We start from the raw sequence: 24,187 nt of genomic DNA, 5'->3' as shown, positions 1-24,187 counted from the left end.
TGATCAGGAAAAAGAATGGGATGACCCAGCGATCATAGTCAGCAGCTTTACTCTACATCGTGGATCCACTGGGGCCCGAACTGCACAGTAACTCTGGATTCGGTGTGGGGCGGCGGTGGGATGAGTGGACTGTTGTAGCCTGTTGGGAGGTTGTGAACCGCTGAGGGTTACGGCGGGGGCGAAGCATCTCCGTCGTTTCTAGGTCCTCAGTTCAACACATACACACATACATTATTTATAAGCCCAACCGGTTTCGCAGCATTTGGGCTGTGTAATCAGATGCAATAAAGTCATATTCTGATCAGAAAAAAGAATGGGATGACCCAGCTTTCATAGTCAGCAGCTTTACTCTACATAGTGGATCCACTGGGGCCCGAACTGCACAGTAACCCTGGATTCGGTGTGGGGCGGCGGTGGGATGAGTGGACTGCTGTAGCCTGTTGGGGGGTTGTGAACCGCTGAGGGTTACGGCGGGGACGAAGCATCTCCGTCGTTTCTAGGTTCTCAGTTCAATACATACACACATACATTATTTATAAGCACAACCGGTTTCGCAGCATTTGAGCTGCGTAATAAGATGCAATAAAGTCATATTCCGATCAGAAAATAGGATGGGCTGACCCAGCGTTCATAGTCAGCAGCTTTACTCTACATAGTGGATCCACTGGGGCCCGAACTGCACAGTAACCCTGGATTCGGTGTGGGGCGGCGGTGGGATGAGTGGACTGCTGTAGCCTGTTGGGGGGTTGTGAACCGCTGAGGGTTACGGCGGGGACGAAGCATCTCCGTCGTTACTAGGCCCCAGTTCAATACATACACACATACATTATTTATAAGCACAACCGGTTTCGCAGCATTATAGCTGCGTAATCAGGTGCAATAAAGTCATATTCTGATCAGAAAAAAGAATGGGATGACCCAGCGTTCATAGTCAGCAGCTTTACTCTACATAGTGGATCTACTGGGGCCCGTACTGCACAGTAACCCTGGATTCGGTGTGGGGCGGCGGTGGGATGAGTGGACTGCTGTACCCTGTTGGGAGGATGTGAACCGCTGAGGGTTACGACGGGGACAAAGCATCTCTGTCGTTTCTAGATCCTCAGTTCAATACATACACACATACATTATTTATAAGCACAACCGGTTTCGCAGCATTTGGGCTGCGTAATCAGATGCAGTAAAGTCATATTCTGATCAGAAAAAAGAATGTGATGACCCAGCGTACATAGTGAGCAGCTTTACTCTACATAGTGGATCCACTGGGGCCCGAACTGCACAGTAACCCTGGATTCGGTGTGGTGCTGCGGTGGGATGAGTGGACTGCTGTAGCCTGTTGCGGGGTTGTGAACCGCTGAGGGTTACGGCGGGGACGAAGCATCTCCATCGTTTCTAGGTCCTCAGTTCAATACATACACACATACATTATTTATAAGCACAACCGGTTTCGCAGCAATTGAGCTGCGTAATCAGATGCAATAAAGTCATATTCTGATCAGAAAAAAGAATGGGATGACCCAGCGTTCATAGTCAGCAGCTTTACTCTACATAGTGGATCCACTGGGGCCCGAACTGCACAGTAACCCTGGATTCGGTGTGGGGCGGCGGTGGGGTGAGTGGACTGCTGTAGCCTGTTGGGAGGATGTGAACCGCTGAGGGTTACGGCGGGGACAAAGCATCTCCGTCGTTTCTAGGTCCCCAGTTCAATACATACACACATACATTATTTATAAGCACAACCGGTTTCGCACCATTTTGGCTGCGTAATCAGATGCAATAAAGTTATATTCTGAACAGAAAAAACACTGGGATGACCCAGCGTTCATAGTCAGCAGCTTTACTCTACATAGTGGATCCACTGGGGCCCGAACTGCACAGTAACCCTGGATTCGGTGTGGGGCGGCGGTGGGATGAGTGGACTGCTGTAGCCTGTTGGGAGGATGTGAACCGCTGAGGGTTACGGCGGGGACGAAGCATCTCCGTCGTTTCTAGGTCCCCAGTTCAATACATACACACATACATTATTTATAAGCACAACCGGTTTCGCAGCATTTGGTCTGCGTAATCAGATGCAATAAAGTCATATTCTGATCAGAAAAAAGAATGGGATGACCCAGCGTTCATAGTCAGCAGCTTTACTCTACATAGTGGATCCACTGGGGCCCGAACTGCACAGTAACCCTGGATTCGGTGTGGGGTGGCGGTGGGCTGAGTGGACTGCTGTAGCCTGTGGGGGGGTTGTGAATCGCTGAGGGTTTTGGCGGGGACGAAGCATCTCCGTCGTTTCTAGGTCCTCAGTTCAATACATACACACATACATTATTTATAAGCACAACCGGTTTCGCAGCATTTGGGCTGTGTAATCAGATGCAATAAAGTCATATTCTGATCAGAAAAAAGAATGGGATGACCCAGCGTTCATAGTCAGCAGCTTTACTCTACATAGTGCATCCACTGGGGCCCGTACTGCACAGTAACCCTGGATTCGGTGTGGGGCGGCGGTGAGATGAGTGGACTGCTGTAGCGTGTTGGGGGGTTGCGAACCGCTGAGGGTTACGGCGGGGACGAAGCATTTCCGTCGTTTCTAGGTCCCCAGTTCAATACATACACACATACATTATTTATAAGCACAACCGGTTTCGCAGCATTTGGGCTGCGTAATCAGATGCAATAAAGTCATATTCTGATCAGAAAAAAGAATGGGATGACCCAGCGTTCATAGTCAGCAGCTTTACTCTACATAGTGGATCCACTGGGGCCCGAACTGCACAGTAACCCTGGATTTGGTGTGGGGCGGCGGTGGGATGAATGGACTGCTGTAGCCTGTTGGGGGGTTGTGAACCGCTGAGGGTTACGGCGGGGACGAAGCATCTCCTTCGTTTGTAGGTCCCCAGTTCAATTTATACACACATAGATTATTTATAAGCACAACCGGTTTCGCAGCATTTGGGCTGCGTAATAAGATGCAATAAAGTCATATTCTGATCAGAAAAAAGAATGGGATGACCCAGCGTTCATAGTCAGCAGCTTTGCTCTACATAGTGGATCCACTGGGGCCCAAACTGCACAGTAACCCTGGATTCGGTGTGGGGCGGCGGTGGGATGAGTGGACTGCTGTAGCCTGTTGGGAGGATGTGAACCGCTGAGGGTTACGGCGGGGACGAAGCATCTCCGTCGTTTCTAGGTCCTCAGTTCAATACATACACACATACATTATCTATAAGCACAACCGGTTTCGCAGCATTTGGGCTGCGTAATCAGATGCAATAAAGTCATATTCTGATCAGGAAAAAGAATGGGATGCCCCAGCGATCATAGTCAGCAGCTTTACTCTACATCGTGGATCCACTGGGGCCCGAACTGCACAGTAACCCTGGATTCGGTGTGGGGCGGCGGTGGGATGAGTGGACTGTTGTAGCCTGTTGGCAGGTTGTGAACCGCTGAGGGTTACGGCGGGGACGAAGCATCTCCGTCGTTTCTAGGTCCTCAGTTCAATACATACACACATACATTATTTATAAGCACAACCGGTTTCGCAGCATTTGGGCTGTGTAATCAGATGCAATAAAGTCATATTCTGATCAGAAAAAAGAATGGGATGACCCAGCGTTCATAGTCAGCAGCTTTACTCTACATAGTGGATCCACTGGGGCCCGAACTGCACAGTTACCCTGGATTCGGTGTGGGGCGGCGGTGGGATGAGTGGACTGCTGTAGCCTGTTGGGGGGTTGTGAACCGCTGAGGGTTACGGCGGGGACGAAGCATCTCCGTCGTTTCTAGGTCCTCAGTTCAATACATACACACATACATTATTTATAAGCACAACCGGTTTCGCAGCATTTGAGTTGCGTAATCAGATGCAATAAAGTCATATTCCGATCAGAAAATAGGATGGGATGACCCAGCGTTCATAGTCAGCAGCTTTACTCTACATAGTGGATCCACTGGGGCCCGAACTGCACAGTAACCCTGGATTCGGTGTGGGGCGGCGGTGGGATGAGTGGACTGCTGTAGCCTGTTGGGGGGTTGTGAACCGCTGAGGGTTACGGCGGGGACGAAGCATCTCCGTCGTTTCTAGGTCCCCAGTTCAATACATACACACATACATTATTTATAAGCACAACCGGTTCCGCAGCATTTGGGCTGCGTAATCAGATGCAATAAAGTCATATTCTGATCAGAAAAAGGAATGGGATGACCCAGCGTTCATAGTCAGCAGCTTTACTCTACATAGTGGATCCACTGGGGCCCGAACTGCACAGTAACCCTGGATTCGGTGTGGGGCGGCGGTGGGATGAGTGGACTGCTGTAGCCTGTTGGGGGGTTGTGAACCGCTGAGGGTTACGGTGGGGACGAAGCATCTCCGTCGTTACTAGGCCCCAGTTCAATACATACACACATACATTATTTATAAGGACAACCGGTTTCGCAGCATTATAGCTGCGTAATCAGGTGCAATAAAGTCATATTCTGATCAGAAAAAAGAATGGGATGACCCAGCGTTCATAGTCAGCAGCTTTACTCTACATAGTGGATCCACTGGGGCCCGAACTGCACAGTAACCCTGGATTCGGTGTGGGGCGGCGGTGGGATGAGTGGACTGCTGTAGCCCGTTGGGGGGTTGTGAACTGCTGAGGGTTACCGCGGGGACGAAGCATCTCCGTCGTTTTTAGGTTCTCAGTTCAATACATACACACATACATTATTTATAAGCACAACCGGTTTCGCAGCATTTGGGCTGCGTAATCAGATGCAATAAAGTCATATTCTGACCAGAAAAAAGAATGGGATGACCCAGCGTTCATAGTCAGCAGCTTTACTCTACATAGTGGATCCACTGGGGCCCGAACTGCACAGTAACCCTGGATTCGGTGTGGGGCGGCGGTGGGATGAGTGGACTGCTGTAGCCTGTTGGGAGGTTGTGAACCGCTGAGGGTTACGGCTGGGACGAAGCATCTCCGTCGTTTCTAGGTCCTCAGTTCAATACATACACACATACATTATTTATAACCACAACCGGTTTCGCAGCATTTGGGCTGCGCAATCAGATGCAGTAAAGTCATAATCTGAACAGAAAAAAGAATGTGATGACCCAGCGTTCATAGTCAGCAGTTTTACTCAACATAGTGGATCCACTGGGGCCCGAACTGCACAGTAACCCTGGATTCGGTATGGGGCGGCGGTGGGATGAGTGGACTGCTGTAGCCTATTGGGGGGTTGTGAACCGCTGAGGGGTACGGCGGGGACGAAGCATCTCCGTCGTTTCTAGGTCCTCAGTTCAATAAATACACACATACATTATTTATAAGCACAACCGGTTTCGCAGCATTTGGGCTGCGTAATCAAATGCAATAAAGTCATATTCTGAACAGAAAAAAGAATGGGATGACCCAGTGTTCATAGTCAGCAGCTTTACTCTACATAGTGGATCCACTGTTGCCCGAACTGCACAGTAACCCTGGATTCGGTGTGGGGCTCCGGTGGGATGAGTGGACTGCTGTACCCTGTTGGGAGGTTGTGAACCGCAGAGGGTTACGGCGGGGACGAAGCAGCTCCGTCGTTTCTAGGTCCTCAGTTCAATACATACACACATACATTATTTATAAACACAACCGGTGTCGCAGCATTTGGGCTGCGTAATCAGATGGAGTAAAGTCATATTCTGATCAGAAAAAAGAATAGGATGACCCAGCGTTCATAGTCAGCAGCTTTACTCTACATAGTGGATCCACTGGGGCCCGAACTGCACAGTAACCCTGGATTCGGTGTGGGGCGGCGGTGGGATGAGTGGACTGCTGTAGCCTGTTGGGGGGTTGTGAACCGCTGAGGGTTACGGCGGGGACGAAGCATCTCCGTCGTTTCTAGGTCCTCAGTTCAATACATACACACATACATTATTTATAAGCACAACCGGTTTCGCAGCATTTAAGCTGCGTAATCAGATGCAGTAAATACATATTCTGATCAGAAAAAAGAATGTGATGACCCAGCGTACATAGTGAGCAGCTTTACTCTACATAGTGGATCCACTGGGGCCCGAACTGCACAGTAACCCTGGATTCAGTGTGGGGCTGCGGTGGGATGAGTGGACTGCTGTAGCCTGTTGCGGGGTTGTGAACCGCTGAGGGTTACGGCGGGGACGAAGCATCTCCGTCGTTTCTAGGTCCCCAGTTCAATTTATACACACATACATTATTTATAAGCACAACCGGTTACGCAGCATTTGGGCTGCGTAATAAGATGCAATAAAGTCATATTCTGATCAGAAAAAAGAATGGGATGACCCAGCGTTCATAGTCAGCAGCTTTGCTCTACATAGTGGATCCACTGGGGCCCAAACTGCACAGTAACCCTGGATTCGGTGTGGGGCGGCGGTGGGATGAGTGGACTGCTGTAGCCTGTTGGGAGGATGTGAACCGCTGAGGGTTACGGCGGGGACGAAGCATCTCCGTCGTTTCTAGGTCCTCAGTTCAATACATACACACATACATTATCTATAAGCACAACCGGCTTCGCAGCATTTGGGCTGCGTAATCAGATGCAATAAAGTCATATTCTGATCAGGAAAAAGAATGGGATGACCCAGCGATCATAGTCAGCAGCTTTACTCTACATCGTGGATCCACTGGGGCCCGAACTGCACAGTAACCCTGGATTCGGTGTGGGGCGGCGGTGGGATGAGTGGACTGCTGTAGCCTGTTGGGGGGTTGTGAACCGCTGAGGGTTACGGCGGGGACGAAGCATCTCCGTCGTTTCTAGGTTCTCAGTTCAATACATACACACATACATTATTTATAAGCACAACCGGTTTCGCAGCATTTGGGCTGCGTAATCAGATGCAATAAAGTCATATTCTGATCAGAAAAAAGAATGGGATGACCCAGCGTTCATAGTCAGCAGCTTTACTCTACATAGTGGATCCACTGGGGCCCGAACTGCACAGTAACCCTGGATTCGGTGTGGGGCGGCGGTGGGATGAGTGGACTGCTGTAGCCTGTTGGGGGGTTGTGAACCGCTGAGGGTTACGGCGGGGACGAAGCATCTCCGTCGTTACTAGGCCCCAGTTCAATACATACACACATACATTATTTATAAGCACAACCGGTTTCGCAGCATTATAGCTGCGTAATCAGGTGCAATAAAGTCATATTCTGATCAGAAAAAAGAATGGGATGACCCAGCGTTCATAGTCAGCAGCTTTACTCTACATAGTGGATCTACTGGGGCCCGTACTGCACAGTAACCCTGGATTCGGTGTGGGGCGGCGGTGGGATGAGTGGACTGCTGTACCCTGTTGGGAGGATGTGAACCGCTTAGGGTTACAGCGGGGACAAAGCATCTCCGTCGTTTCTAGATCCTCAGTTCAATACATACACACATACATTATTTATAAGCACAACCGGTTTCGCAGCATTTGGGCTGCGTAATCAGATGCAGTAAAGTCATATTCTGATCAGAAAAAAGAATGAGATGACCCAGCGTACATAGTGAGCAGCTTTACTCTACATAGTGGATCCACTGGGGCCCGAACTGCACAGTAACCCTGGATTCGGTGTGGGGCTGCGGTGGGATGAGTGGACTGCTGTAGCCTGTCGCGGGGTTGTGAACCGCTGAGGGTTACGGCGGGGACGAAGCATCTCCATCGTTTCTAGGTCCTCAGTTCAATACATACACACATACATTATTTATAAGCACAACCGGTTTCGCAGCAATTGAGCTGCGTAATCAGATGCAATAAAGTCATATTCTGATCAGAAAAAAGAATGGGATGACCCAGCGTTCATAGTCAGCAGCTTTACTCTACATAGTGGATCCACTGGGGCCCGAACTGCACAGTAACCCTGGATTCGGTGTGGGGCGGCGGTGGGGTGAGTGGACTGCTGTAGCCTGTTGGGAGGATGTGAACCGCTGAGGGTTACGGCGGGGACAAAGCATCTCCGTCGTTTCTAGGTCCCCAGTTCAATACATACACACATACATTATTTATAAGCACAACCGGTGTCGCAGCATTTGGGCTGCGTAATCAGATGCAATAAAGTTATATTCTGAACAGAAAAAAGACTGGGATGACCCAGCGTTCATAGTCAGCAGCTTTACTCTACATAGTGGATCCACTGGGGCCCGAACTGCACAGTAACCCTGGATTCGGTGTGGGGCGGCGGTGGGATGAGTGGACTGCTGTAGCCTGTTGGGAGGATGTGAACCGCTGAGGGTTACGGCGGGGACGAAGCATCTCCGTCGTTTCTAGGTCCCCAGTTCAATACATACACACATACATTATTTATAAGCACAACCAGTTTCGCAGCTTTTGGTCTGCGTAATCAGATGCAATAAAGTCATATTCTGATCAGAAAAAAGAATGGGATGACCCAGCATTCATAGTCAGCAGCTTTACTCTACATAGTGGATCCACTGGGGCCCGAACTGCACAGTAACCCTGGATTTGGTGTGGGGTGGCGGTGGGATGAGTGGACTGCTGTAGCCTGTGGGGGGGTTGTGAATCGCTGAGGGTTATGGCGGGGACGAAGCATCTCCGTCGTTTCTAGGTCCTCAGTTCAATACATACACACATACATTATTTATAAGCACAACCGGTTTCGCAGCATTTGGGCTGTGTAATCAGATGCAATAAAGTCATATTCTGATCAGAAAAAAGAATGGGATGACCCAGCGTTCATAGTCAGCAGCTTTACTCTACATAGTGCATGCACTGGGGCCCGTACTGCACAGTAACCCTGGATTCGGTGTGGGGCGGCGGTGAGATGAGTGGACTGCTGTAGCGTGTTGGGGGGTTGTGAACCGCTGAGGGTTACGGCGGGGACGAAGCATTTCCGTCGTTTCTAGGTCCCCAGTTCAATACATACACACATACATTATTTTTAAGCACAACCGGATTCGCAGCATTTGGGCTGCGTAATCAGATGCAATAAAGTCATATTCTGATCAGAAAAAAGAATGGGATGACCCAGCGTTCATAGTCAGCAGCTTTACTCTACATAGTGGATCCACTGGGGCCCGAACTGCACAGTAACCCTGGATTTGGTGTGGGGCGGCGGTGGGATGAATGGACTGCTGTAGCCTGTTGGGGGGTTGTGAACCGCTGAGGGTTACGGCGGGGACGAAGCATCTCCGTCGTTTGTAGGTCCCCAGTTCAATTTATACACACATAGATTATTTATAAGCACAACCGGTTTCGCAGCATTTGGGCTGCGTAATAAGATGCAATAAAGTCATATTCTGATCAGAAAAAAGAATGGGATGACCCAGCGTTCATAGTCAGCAGCTTTGCTCTACATAGTGGATCCACTGGGGCCCAAACTGCACAGTAACCCTGGATTCGGTGTGGGGCGGCGGTGGGCTGAGTGGACTGCTGTAGCCTGTTGGGAGGATGTGAACCGCTGAGGGTTACGGCGGGGAAGAAGCATCTCCGTCGTTTCTAGGTCCTCAGTTCAATACATACACACATACATTATCTATAAGCACAACCGGTTTCGCAGCATTTCGGCTGCGTAATCAGATGCAATAAAGTCATATTCTGATCAGGAAAAAGAATGGGATGACCCAGCAATCATAGCCAGCAGCTTTACTCTACATCGTGGATCCACTGGGGCCCGAACTGCACAGTAACCCTGGATTCGGTGTGGGGCGGCGGTGGGATGAGTGGACTGTTGTAGCCTGTTGGGAGGTTGTGAACCGCTGAGGGTTACGGCGGGGACGAAGCATCTCCGTCGTTTCTAGGTCCTCAGTTCAATACATACACACATACATTATTTATAAGCACAACCGGTTTCGCAGCATTTGGGCTGTGTAATCAGATGCAATAAAGTCATATTCTGATCAGAAAAAAGAATGGGATGACCCAGCGTTCATAGTCAGCAGCTTTACTGTACATAGTGGATCCACTGGGGCCCCTAACTGCACAGTAACCCTGGATTCGGTGTGGGGCGGCGGTGGGAGGAATGGACTGCTGTAGCCTGTTGGGAGGATGTGAGCCGCTGAGGGTTACGGCGGGGACGAAGCATCTCCGTCGTTTCTAGGTCCCCAGTTCAATACATACACACATACATTATTTATAAGCACAACCGGTTTCGCAGCATTTGGGCTGCGTAATCAGATGCAATAAAGTTATATTCTGATCAGAAAAAAGAATGGGATGACACAGCGTTCATAGTCAGCAGCTTTACTCTACATAGTGGATCCACTGGGGCCCGAACTGCACAGTAACCCTGGATTCGGTGTGGGGCGGCGGTGGGATGAGTGGACTGCTGTAGCCTGTTGGGGGGTTATGAACCGCTGTGGGTTACGGCGGGGACGAAGCATCTCCGTCGTTTCTAGGTCCTCAGTTCAATACATACACACATACATTATTTATAAGCACAACCGGTTTCGCAGCATTTGAGCTGCGTAATCAGATGCAATAAAGTCATATTCCGATCAGAAAATAGGATGGGATGACCCAGCGTTCATAGTCAGCAGCTTTACTCTACATAGTGGATCCACTGGGGCCCGAACTGCACAGTAACCCTGGATTCGGTGTGGGGTGGCGGTGGGATGAGTGGACTGCTGTAGCCTGTTGGGGGGTTGTGAACCGCTGAGGGTTACGGCGGGCACGAAGCATCTCCGTCGTTTCTAGGTCCCCAGTTCAATACATACACACATACATTATTCATAAGCACAACCGGTTCCGCAGCATTTGGGCTGCGTAATCAGATGCAATAAAGTCATATTCTGATCAGAAAAAGGAATGGGATGACCCTGCGTTCATAGTCAGCAGCTTTACTCTACATAGTGGATCCACTGGGGCCCGAACTGCACAGTAACCCTGGATTCGGTGTGGGGCGGCGGTGGGATGAGTGGACTGCTGTAGCCTGTTGGGGGGTTGTGAACCGCTGACTGTTATGGTGGGGACGAAGCATCCCCGTCGTTACTAGGCCCCAGTTCAATACATACACACATACATTATTTATAAGCACAACCGGTTTCGCAGCATTTGGGCTGCGTAATCAGATGCAATAAAGTCATATTCTGATCAGAAAAAAGAATGGGATGACCCAGCGTTCATAGTCAGCAGCTTTACTCTACATAGTGGATCTACTGGGGCCCGTACTGCACAGTAACCCTGGATTCGGTGTGGGGCGGCGGTGGGATGAGTGGACTGCTGTACCCTGTTGGGAGGATGTTAACCGCTTAGGGTCACAGCGGGGACAAAGCATCTCCGTCGTTTCTAGATCCTCAGTTCAATACATACACACATACATTATTTATAAGCACAACCGGTTTCGCAGCATTTGAGCTACGTAATCAGGTGCAATAAAGTCATATTCTGATCAGAAAAAAGAATGGGGTGACCCAGCGTTCATAGTCAGCAGCTTTACTCTACATAGTGGATCCACTGGGGCCCGAACTGAACAGTAACCCTGGATTCGGTGTGGGGCGGCGGTGGGATGAGTGGACTGCTGCAGCCTGTTGGGAGGTTGTGAACCGCTGAGGGTTACGGCGGGGACGAAGCATCTCCGTCGTTTCTAGGTCCTCAGTTCAATACATACACACATACATTATTTATAAGCACAACCGGTTTCGCAGCATTTGGGCTGCGTAATCAGATGCAATAAAGTCATATTCTGATCAGAAAAAGGAATGGGATGACCCAGCGTTCATAGTTAGCAGCTTTACTCTACATAGTGGATCCACTGGGGCCCGAACTGCACAGTAACCCTGGATTCGGTGTGGGGCGGCGGTGGGATGAGTGGACTGCTGTAGCCTGTTGGGGGGTTGTGAACCGCTGAGGGTTACGGCGGGGACGAAGCATCTCCGTCGTTTCTAGGTCCCCAGTTCAATACATACACACATACATTATTTATAAGCACAACCGGTTTCGCAGCATTTGGGCTGCGTAATCAGATGCAATAAAGTCATATTCTGATCAGAAAAAGGAATGGGATGACCCAGCGTTCATAGTCAGCAGCTTTACTCTACATAGTGGATCCACTGGGGCCCGAACTGCACAGTAACCCTGGATTCGGTGTGGGGCGGCGGTGGGATGAGTGGACTGCTGTACCCTGTTGGGAGGATGTGAACCGCTTAGGGTTACAGCGGGGACAAAGCATCTCCGTCGTTTCTAGATCCTCAGTTCAATACATACACACATACATTATTTATAAGCACAACCGGTTTCGCAGCATTTGAGCTACGTAATCAGGTGCAATAAAGTCATATTCTGATCAGAAAAAAGAATGGGGTGACCCAGCGTTCATAGTCAGCAGCTTTACTCTACGTAGTGGATCCACTGGGGCCCGAACTGCACAGTAACCCTGGATTCGGTGTGGGGCGGCGGTGGGATGAGTGGACTGCTGTACCCTGTTGGGAGGATGTGAACCGCTTAGGGTTACAGCGGGGACAAAGCATCTCCGTCGTTTCTAGATCCTCAGTTCAATACATACACACATACATTATTTATAAGCACAACCGGTTTCGCAGCATTTGAGCTACGTAATCAGGTGCAATAAAGTCATATTCTGATCAGAAAAAAGAATGGGGTGACCCAGCGTTCATAGTCAGCAGCTTTACTCTACGTAGTGGATCCACTGGGGCCCGAACTGCACAGTAACCCTGGATTCGGTGTGGGGCGGCGGTGGGATGAGTGGACTGCTGTACCCTGTTGGGAGGATGTGAACCGCTTAGGGTTACAGCGGGGACAAAGCATCTCCGTCGTTTCTAGATCCTCAGTTCAATACATACACACATACATTATTTATAAGCACAACCGGTTTCGCAGCATTTGAGCTACGTAATCAGGTGCAATAAAGTCATATTCTGATCAGAAAAAAGAATGGGGTGACCCAGCGTTCATAGTCAGCAGCTTTACTCTACGTAGTGGATCCACTGGGGCCCGAACTGCACAGTAACCCTGGATTCGGTGTGGGGCGGCGGTGGGATGAGTGGACTGCTGTAGCCTGTTGGGGGGTTGTGAACCGCTGAGGGTTACGGCGGGGATGAAGCATCTCCGTCGTTACTAGGCCCCAGTTCAATACATACACACATACATTATTTATAAGCACAACCGGTTTCGCAGCATTATAGCTGCGTAATCAGGTGCAATAAAGTCATATTCTGATCAGAAAAAAGAATGGGGTGACCCAGCGTTCATAGTCAGCAGCTTTACTCTACATAGTGGATCCACTGGGGCCCGAACTGCACAGTAACCCTGGATTCGGTGTGGGGCGGCGGTGGGATGAGTGGACTGCTGCAGCCTGTTGGGAGGTTGTGAACCGCTGAGGGTTACGGCGGGGACGAAGCATCTCCGTCGTTTCTAGGTCCTCAGTTCAATACATACACACATACATTATTTATAAGCACAACCGGTTTCGCAGCATTTGGGCTGCGTAATCAGATGCAATAAAGTCATATTCTGATCAGAAAAAGGAATGGGATGACCCAGCGTTCATAGTTAGCAGCTTTACTCTACATAGTGGATCCACTGGGGCCCGAACTGCACAGTAACCCTGGATTCGGTGTGGGGCGGCGGTGGGATGAGTGGACTGCTGTAGCCTGTTGGGGGGTTGTGAACCGCTGAGGGTTACGGCGGGGACGAAGCATCTCCGTCGTTTCTAGGTCCCCAGTTCAATACATACACACATGCATTATTTATAAGCACAACCGGTTTCGCAGCATTTGGGCTGCGTAATCAGATGCAATAAAGTCATATTCTGATCAGAAAAAGGAATGGGATGACCCAGCGTTCATAGTCAGCAGCTTTACTCTACATAGTGGATCCACTGGGGCCCGAACTGCACAGTAACCCTGGATTCGGTGTGGGGCGGCGGTGGGATGAGTGGACTGCTGTAGCCTGTTGGGGGGTTGTGAACCGCTGAGGGTTACGGCGGGGACGAAGCATCTCCGTCGTTACTAGGCCCCAGTTCAATACATACACACATACATTATTTATAAGCACAACCGGTTTCGCAGCATTATAGCTGCGTAATCAGGTGCAATAAAGTCATATTCTGATCAGAAAAAAGAATGGGATGACCCAGCGTTCATAGTCAGCAGCTTTACTCTACATAGTGGATCTACTGGGGCCCGTACTGCACAGTAACCCTGGATTCGGTGTGGGGCGGCGGTGGGATGAGTGGACTGCTGTACCCTGTTGGGAGGATGTGAACCGCTTAGGGTTACAGCGGGGACAAAGCATCTCCGTCGTTTCTAGATCCTCAGTTCAATACATACACACATACATTATTTATAAGCACAACCGGTTTCGCAGCATTTGAGCTACGTAATCAGGTGCAATAAAGTCATATTCTGATCAGAAAAAAGAATGGGGTGACCCAGCGTTCATAGTCAGCAGCTTTACTCTACGTAGTGGATCCACTGGGGCCCGAACTGCACAGTAACCCTGGATTCGGTGTGGGGCGGCGGTGGGATGAGTGGACTGCTGTAGCCTGTTGGGGGGTTGTGAACTGCTGAGGGTTACCGCGGGGACGAAGCATCTCCGTCGTTTTTAGGTTCTCAGTTCAATACATACACACATACATTATTTATAAGCACAACCGGTTTCGCAGCATTTGGGCTGCGTAATCAGATGCAATAAAGTCATATTCTGATCAGAAAAAAGAATGGGATGACCCAGCGTTCATAGTCAGCAGCTTTACTCTACACAGTGGATCCACTGGGGCCCCTAACTGCACAGTAACCCTGGATTCAGTGTGGGGCGGCGGTGGGTGGAATGGACTGCTGTAGCCTGTTGGGAGGATGTGAGCCGCTGAGGGTTACGGCAGGGACGAAGCATCTCCGTCGTTTCTAGGTCCCCAGTTCAATACATACACACATACATTATTTATAAGCACAACCGGTTTCGCAGCATTTGGGCTGCGTAATCAGATGCAATAAAGTTATATTCTGATCAGAAAAAAGAATGGGATGACACAGCGTTCATAGTCCGCAGCTTTACTCTACATAGGGGATCCACTGGGGCCCGAACTGCAGAGTAACCCTGGATTCGGTGTGGGGCGGCGGTGGGATGAGTGGACTGCTGTAGCCTGTTGGGGATTTGTGAACCGCTGAGGGTTACGGCGGGGACGAAGCATCTCCGTCGTTTCTAGGTCCTCAGTTCAATACATACACACATACATTATTTATAAGCACAACCGGTTTCGCAGCATTTGGGCTGCGTAATCAGATGCAATAAAGTCATATTCTGATCGGAAACAGGAATGGGATGACCCAGCGTTCATAGTTAGCAGCTTTACTCTACATAGTGGATCCACTGGGGCCCGAACTGCACAGTAACCCTGGATTCGGTGTGGGGCAGCGGTGGGATGAGTGGACTGCTGTAGCCTGTTGGGGAGTTGTGAACCGCTGAGGGTCCGGCGGGGACGAAGCATCTCCATCGTTTCTAGGTCCTCAGTTCAATACATACACACATACATTATTTATAAGCACAACCGGTTTCGCAGCATTTGGGCTGCGTAATCAGATGCAATAAAGTCATATTCTGATCAGAAAAAAGAATGGGATGACCCAGTGTTCATAGTCAGCAGCTTTACTCTACATAGTGGATCCACTGTTGCCCGAACTGCACAGTAACCCTGGATTCGGTGTGGGGCGGCGGTGGGATGAGTGGACTGCTGTACCCTGTTGGGAGGTTGTTAACCGCTGAGGGTTACGGTGGGGACGAAGCAGCTCCGTCGTTTCTAGGTCCTCAGTTCAATACATACACACATACATTATTTATAAGCACAACCGGTGTCGCAGCATTTGGGCTGCGTAATCAGATGGAGTAAAGTCATATTCTGATCAGAAAAAAGAATGTGATGGCCCAGCGTTCATAGTCAGCAGCTTTACTCTACATAGTGGATCCACTGGGGCCCGAACTGCACAGTAACCCTGGATTCGGTGTGGGGCGGCGGTGGGATGAGTGGACTGCTGTAGCCTGTTGGGGGATTGTGAACCGCTGAGGGTTACGGCGGGGACGAAGCATCTCCGTCGTTTCTAGGTCCTCAGTTCAATACATACACACATACATTATTTATAAGCACAACTGGTTTCGCAGCATTTGGGCTGCGTAATCAGATGCAGTAAAGTCATATTCTGATCAGAAAAAAGAATGTGATGACCCAGCGTTCATAGTGAGCAGCTTTACTCTACATAGTGGATCCACTGGGGCCCGAACTGCACAGTAACCCTGGATTCGGTGTGGGGCGGCGGTGGGATGTGTGGACTGCCGTAGCCTGTTGCGGGGTTGTGAACCCCTGAGGGTTACGGTGGGGACGAAGCATCTCCGTCGTTTCTAGGTCCTCAGTTCAATACATACACACATACATTATTTATAAGCACAACCGGTTTCGCAGCATTTGGGCTGCGTAATCAGATGCAATAAAGTCATATTCTGATCAGAAAAAGGAATGGGATGACCCAGCGTTCATAGTTAGCAGCTTTACTCTACATAGTGGATCCACTGGGGCCCGAACTGCACAGTAACCCTGGATTCGGTGTGGGGCGGCGGTGGGATGAGTGGACTGCTGTAGCCTGTTGGGGGGTTGTGAACCGCTGAGGGTTACGGCGGGGACGAAGCATCTCCGTCTTTTCTAGGTCCCCAGTTCAATACATACACACATACATTATTTATAAGCACAACCGGTTTCGCAGCATTTGGGCTGCGTAATCAGATGCAATAAAGTCATATTCTGATCAGAAAAAGGAATGGGATGACCCAGCGTTCATAGTCAGCAGCTTTACTCTACATAGTGGATCCACTGGGGCCCGAACTGCACAGTAACCCTGGATTCGGTGTGGGGCGGCGGTGGGATGAGTGGACTGCTGTAGCCCGTTGGGGGGTTGTGAACCGCTGAGGGTTACGGCGGGGACGAAGCATCTCCGTCGTTACTAGGCCCCAGTTCAATACATACACACATACATTATTAATAAGCACAACCGGTTTCGCAGCATTATAGCTGCGTAATCAGGTGCAATAAAGTCATATTCTGATCAGAAAAAAGAATGGGATGACCCAGCGTTCATAGTCAGCAGCTTTACTCTACATAGTGGATCTACTGGGGCCCGTACTGCACAGTAACCCTGGATTCGGTGTGGGGCGGCGGTGGGATGAGTGGACTGCTGTACCCTGTTGGGAGGATGTGAACCGCTTAGGGTTACAGCGGGGACAAAGCATCTCCGTCGTTTCTAGATCCTCAGTTCAATACATACACACATACATTATTTATAAGCACAACCGGTTTCGCAGCATTTGAGCTACGTAATCAGGTGCAATAAAGTCATATTCTGATCAGAAAAAAGAATGGGGTGACCCAGCGTTCATAGTCAGCAGCTTTACTCTACGTAGTGGATCCACTGGGGCCCGAACTGCACAGTAACCCTGGATTCGGTGTGGGGCGGCGGTGGGATGAGTGGACTGCTGTAGCCTGTTGGGGGGTTGTGAACTGCTGAGGGTTACCGCGGGGACGAAGCATCTCCGTCGTTTTTAGGTTCTCAGTTCAATACATACACACATACATTATTTATAAGCACAACCGGTTTCGCAGCATTTGGGCTGCGTAATCAGATGCAATAAAGTCATATTCTGATCAGAAAAAAGAATGGGATGACCCAGCGTTCATAGTCAGCAGCTTTACTCTACATAGTGGATCCACTGGGGCCCCTAACTGCACAGTAACCCTGGATTCAGTGTGGGGCGGCGGTGGGTGGAATGGACTGCTCTAGCCTGTTGGGAGGATGTGAGCCGCTGAGGGTTACGGCAGGGACGAAGCATCTCCGTCGTTTCTAGGTCCCCAGTTCAATACATACACACATACATTATTTATAAGCACAACCGGTTTCGCAGCATTTGGGCTGCGTAATCAGATGCAATAAAGTTATATTCTGATCAGAAAAAAGAATGGGATGACACAGCGTTCATAGTCCGCAGCTTTACTCTACATAGGGGATCCACTGGGGCCCGAACTGCACAGTAACCCTGGATTCGGTGTGGGGCGGCGGTGGGATGAGTGGACTGCTGTAGCCTGTTGGGGGGGTTGTGAACCGCTGAGGGTTACGGCGGGGACGAAGCATCTCCGTCGTTTCTAGGTCCCCAGTTCAAAACATACACACATACATTATTTATAAGCACAACCGGTTTCGCAGCATTTGGGCTGCGTAATCAGATGCAATAAAGTTATATTCTGATCAGAAAAAAGAATGGGATGACCCAGCGTTCATAGTCAGCAGCTTTACTCTACATAGTGGATCCACTGGGGCCCGAACTGCACAGTAACCCTGGATTCGGTGTGGGGCGGCGGTGGGATGAGTGGACTGCTGTAGCCTGTTGGGGAGTTGTGAACCGCTGAGGGTCCGGCGGGGACGAAGCATCTCCATCGTTTCTAGGTCTTCAGTTCAATACATACACACATACATTATTTATAAGCACAACCGGTTTCGCAGCATTTGGGCTGCGTAATCAGATGCAATAAAGTCATATTCTGATCAGAAAAAAGAATGGGATGACCCAGTGTTCATAGTCAGCAGCTTTACTCTACATAGTGGATCCACTGTTGCCCGAACTGCACAGTAACCCTGGATTCGGTGTGGGGCGGCGGTGGGATGAGTGGACTGCTGTACCCTGTTGGGAGGTTGTTAACCGCTGAGGGTTACGGTGGGGACGAAGCAGCTCCGTCGTTTCTAGGTCCTCAGTTCAATACATACACACATACATTATTTATAAGCACAACCGGTGTCGCAGCATTTGGGCTGCGTAATCAGATGGAGTAAAGTCATATTCTGATCAGAAAAAAGAATGTGATGGCCCAGCGTTCATAGTCAGCAGCTTTACTCTACATAGTGGATCCACTGGGGCCCGAACTGCACAGTAACCCTGGATTCGGTGTGGGGCGGCGGTGGGATGAGTGGACTGCTGTAGCCTGTTGGGGGATTGTGAACCGCTGAGGGTTACGGCGGGGACGAAGCATCTCCGTCGTTTCTAGGTCCTCAGTTCAATACATACACACATACATTATTTATAAGCACAACTGGTTTCGCAGCATTTGGGCTGCGTAATCAGATGCAGTAAAGTCATATTCTGATCAGAAAAAAGAATGTGATGACCCAGCGTTCATAGTGAGCAGCTTTACTCTACATAGTGGATCCACTGGGGCCCGAACTGCACAGTAACCCTGGATTCGGTGTGGGGCGGCGGTGGGATGTGTGGACTGCCGTAGCCTGTTGCGGGGTTGTGAACCCCTGAGGGTTACGGTGGGGACGAAGCATCTCCGTCGTTTCTAGGTCCTCAGTTCAATACATACACACATACATTATTTATAAGCACAACCGGTTTCGCAGCATTTGGGCTGCGTAATCAGATGCAATAAAGTCATATTCTGATCAGAAAAGAGAATGGGATGACCCAGCGTTCATCGTCAGCAGCTTTACTCTACATAGTGGATCCACTGGGGCCCGAACTGCACAGTAACCCTGGATTCGGTGTGGGGCGGCAGTGGGATGAATGGACTGCTGTAGCCTGTTGGGGGGTTGTGAACCGCTGAGGGTTACGGCGGGGACGAAGCATCTCTGTCGTTTCTAGGTCCTCAGTTCAATACATACACACATACATTATTTATAAGCACAACCGGTTTCACAGCATTTGAGCTGCGTAATCAGATGCAATAAAGTCATATTCTGATCAGAAAAGAGAATGGGATGACCCAGCGTTCATCGTCAGCAGCTTTACTCTACATAGTGGATCCACTGGGGCCCGAACTGCACAGTAACCCTGGATTCGGTGTGGGGTGGCGGTGGGATGAGTGGACTGCTGTAGCCTGTTGGGGGGGGTGTGAACCGCTGAGGGTTACGGCGGGGACGAAGCATCTCTGTCGTTTCTAGGTCCTCAGTTCAATACATACACACATACATTATTTATAAGCACAACCGGTTTCGCAGCATTTGGGCTGCGTAATCAGATGCAATAAAGTCATATTCTGATCAGAAAAAAGTATGGGATGACCCAGCGTTCATAGTCAGCAGCTTTACTCTACATAGTGGATCCACTGGGGCCCGAACTGCACAGTAACCCTGGATTCGGTGTGGGGCGGCAGTGGGATGAATGGACTGCTGTAGCCTGTTGGGGGGTTGTGAACCGCTGAGGGTTACGGCGGGGACGAAGCATCTCCGTCGTTTCTAGGTCCCCAGTTCAATACATACACACATACATTATTTATAAGCACAACCGGTTTCACAGCATTTGAGCTGCGTAATCAGATGCAATAAAGTCATATTCTGATCAGCAAAAAGAATGGGATGACACAGCGTTCATAGTCAGCAGCTTTACTGTACATAGTGGATCCACTGGGGCCCGAACTGCACAGTGACCCTGGATTCGGTGTGGTGCGGCAGTGGGATGAGTGGACTGCTGTAGCCTGTTGGGGGGTTGTGAACCGCTGAGGGTTACGGCGGGACGAAGCATCTCCGTCGTTTCTAGGTCATCAGTTCAATACATACACACATACATTATTTATAAGCACAACCGGTTTCGCAGCATTTGATCTGCGTAATCAGGTGCAATAAAGTCATATTCTGATCTGAAAAAAGAATGGGATGACCCAGCGATCATAGTCAGCAGCTTTACATAGTGGATTCACTGGGGCCCGGACTGCACAGTAACCCTGGATTCGGTGTGGGGCGGCAGTGGGATGAGTGGACTGCTGTAGCCTGTTGGGGGGTTGTGAACCGCTGAGGGTTACGGCGGGGACGAAGCATCTCCGTCGTTTCTAGGTCCCCAGTTCAATACATACATAGTGGATGTCAGTTATGAAACAGCATAAAACAACATAGAACGCTCCCGTGATAGGACACCCCCTTGACTCGCTCCGTAAGTACCAGTACCTGGAAAGCTCACGCGTCCCCTCACCGGGTACTGGTACTCCTGGTGTAATGGGAGCGTATCTCGTGAGCGTTCTATGTTGGGATACACTATAATTGACGTCCCCTACCTAGAGAAAAACTGCTGACTACGATCGCAGGGTAATGTCATTCTCTTTTCTGATCAGAACATTATTTCATTGCGCCTGATGACTCACCTAAAATGCTGCGGAACAAGTCGTGCTTATAAATAAAGTACTTACAGCTGAGGTGATTTTATACTCAAAGTGGTATATCCACGCTGTGGCTGCCCTGAACACAAACTCAGTTGCATTGTTGTTCCTATTGCTGTCCTTTCTCTTTACTTCAGAAACTTGTGTGACCTATATTTATAATATTTATAGATGTAAATAAAGCTTTTGACAATGTGGAAGAAACGCTTTGAAATTCTGAAGGCAAAAAGAATAAAGTACAGGGAGCGTGGGCGGCCTGTGTGGCCGAGCGGTTCTAGGCGCTTCAGTCTGGAACCGCGCGACCGCTACGGTAGCTGGTTCGAATCCTGCCTCCGGCATGGATGAGTGTGATGTCCTTAGGTTAGTTAGGTTTAAGTAGTTCTGAGTTCTAGGGGACTGATAACCTCAGATGTTAGGTCCCATAGTGCTCAGAGCCATGTTGAACCAGGTAGCGTGAAGTTATAATCGTATGAACTCGTACAGAAAACAGACTGCAGCTATAAAATCCGAAGAGCGCGAGAACGATATAGTAGTTGAGAAAAGAGTGAAACAGGACTATAGCCTCTCCCTGACTTTATTCAATCTGAACACTGAACAAGTAGTAAGGAAAACGAAGGAGAAATTTGGAAATACGTGAGAGGTGACAAAGGACTTGGGAGATCAGTTGAACGGAATACATAATGGTTTGAAAAGACGCTGTACGACGAACACCAACAAAATTTATGGTAATGTTATGTGGTCGAGTGAAATCAGAGAAAGCGCCTGTTTGCTGGTTACTGTGGATATTGGTCTCTTCAGCGAGAGAGACTTTTTCCACACTGGAGGTGATGGGCTGGTCTCTCCTTAATCCTCCTAAATGGGTAGTGGTCTGGGCACGGTATTTTCAAAATCCTGTTGCAGAAAGAGTTCTAAAAGCGCCACCTCATAGAAGCACTATGTGGGAGCCCGAAATATCCAGCGAAAATGCATACCTTCTAGAATGGCAATGCATACCTTCTGCTCCTATGAAATTTTCTCGGCTTATCAGCCGAGTGGTGTTGTCGTCTTGTGGCGACGTTTCAGTGAATTCCGTATCCATCATCTTCAGGCGAGAAAGCTTACAGTCACCTTCTGCTGCTGATTCTGTTTGGTTGGAAGGAAGAACAATTACATAGTATCGTAGAGCTCGCGAGATCGTGGAGTCAGCCAGTAGCGCTTGTCGGGTGTACAAGTTGTATGCCCTCTGTGTCAGTTTTCGTAGAAGCTGGGAGGTATAGTAAAGAGAGTCCTGGCCAGCAATGCCGCACGCATATTTCGAGAGACGAGTAGACGAGTAGCTAGCCGGATGGAGCTGTTTCACTAAACGGAACGGACTAGCCGAGGTTTAATTTAAGCAAACAAATTTTATTTGTTCCCATGGAAGTTTGAGTGTGGTGTACTTTTGAGAGGGTTTTTCAAAAATGGTTCAAATGGCTCTGAGTAGTATGGGACTTAACTTATGAGGTCATCAGTCCCCTAGAACTTAGAACTACTTAAACCTAACTAACCTAAGGACATCACACACATCCATGCCCGAGGCAGGATTCGAACCTGCGACCGTAGCCGTCGCGAGGTTCCAGACTGTAGAGGCTTTTTCCTTTTCTAAGCACTGAACTGAATTCCTATTTAGTCATGTAGAGATTCTCGACGGGAGATGCTAGGAGCCATTTCGTGGCGATATAGGAATTGTAAGATGGTGTACTAATTGCAACCCAAAGGCCGAATCTCGGAATTATCCCGAAAGTAGCAGTATTGCTACAAGGCTTTCACTAATGATTTTGGAGTAGGGACAAGTCTAACCCTACTTCATGGGGCGATGCGAGGCTGGCGACCTCTATTTAGACCACCAATAGAACGTTTCCAGTTACGTCTGTGGATCAGATTTTCGCGTAATTTGTCGCCAAGAGTGCCTGCATGCCTGTAACTTCACACGACCCCATGGATGCTCCAACGCGCGGACCAAATGAACGTTTCACTTGAGGGAATTACACGGGCCAGTTACATTAATGTGACCACCGCCTATGTCAGACGTCAATGGGCAATAACTACTCGCAGACGACAGGTGGCAGTACTGGTTGTAAAGGACATACAAACGGTGTCCGGAAGACGCGAGAAAAAGTGCAGTCATCGTTGTAACGCAGAAACGGAGCGATTTATCCGACGTCCAAAAAGGTATGATCATTGGCTTCGGGCTAAAGGTGGAAACATTTCCGTAACGCTAAGTCTGTAAACTTTTCGTGTGCCGCCGTGGTTGCAATATGCCGTGCATGGCAAAATGGCGCTGTCCAAATCCGACGCCGAGGTAACTGTGGGCCATCGGTAACAGTGTTGAACGACGGCTGTGGAGATGTGCGCGGGCGAATAGACGTGCAGCAGTTGAGGAACTGACTACCCAGATGAACTAAGGGACTACCAACAGTGTCTCCTCAACGACTGTTCAGCGAACGTTGCTGCGTATAGGCCTCCACAGCGGGAGCCTGGTCCATGCACCCATGCTGACTGCTGTTCATCATCGACGAAAGCTAGAATTTGCACACCAATATCTCATCTGGGCGTCCACTGAGAGGCGACAGGTGGCCTTTCCAGATGAATCACGTTTCAGGCTTCATCGGAGAGATGGCCGTTGGCGAGTGCAGCGTGAGATGAAACTTTCCCGGCAGATTAAAACTGTGTGCCGAACCGAGACTCGAAATCGGGACCTTTGCCTTTCAGGGGCAAGTGCTCTACCAACTGAGCTACCCAAGCACGACTCATGCCCCATCCTCACACCTTTACTTCTGCCAGTACCTCGTCTCCTACCTCCCAAACTTTACAGAAGCTCTCCTGCGAAACTTGCAGAACTAGCACTCCTGAAAGAAAGGATATTGTGGAGACATGGCTTAGCCACAGCCTGGGGGATGTTTCCAGAATGTGATTTTTACTCTGCAGCGGAGTGTGCGCTGTTATGAAACTTTCCTGGCAGATGAAAACTGTGTTCCAGAACGAGACCGAGACTAGCTCGGTTGGTAGAGCACTTGCCCGAGAAAGGCAAAGGTCCCGAGTTCGAGTCTCGGTCCGGCACACAGTTTTAATCTGCCAGGAAAGTTTCATATCAC

The sequence above is a fragment of the Schistocerca serialis genome, chromosome 2 (assembly GCF_023864345.2).
Source record: "Schistocerca serialis cubense isolate TAMUIC-IGC-003099 chromosome 2, iqSchSeri2.2, whole genome shotgun sequence".
NCBI lineage: Eukaryota > Metazoa > Arthropoda > Insecta > Orthoptera > Acrididae > Schistocerca > Schistocerca serialis.
This window is presented reverse-complemented; position numbering follows the sequence as displayed.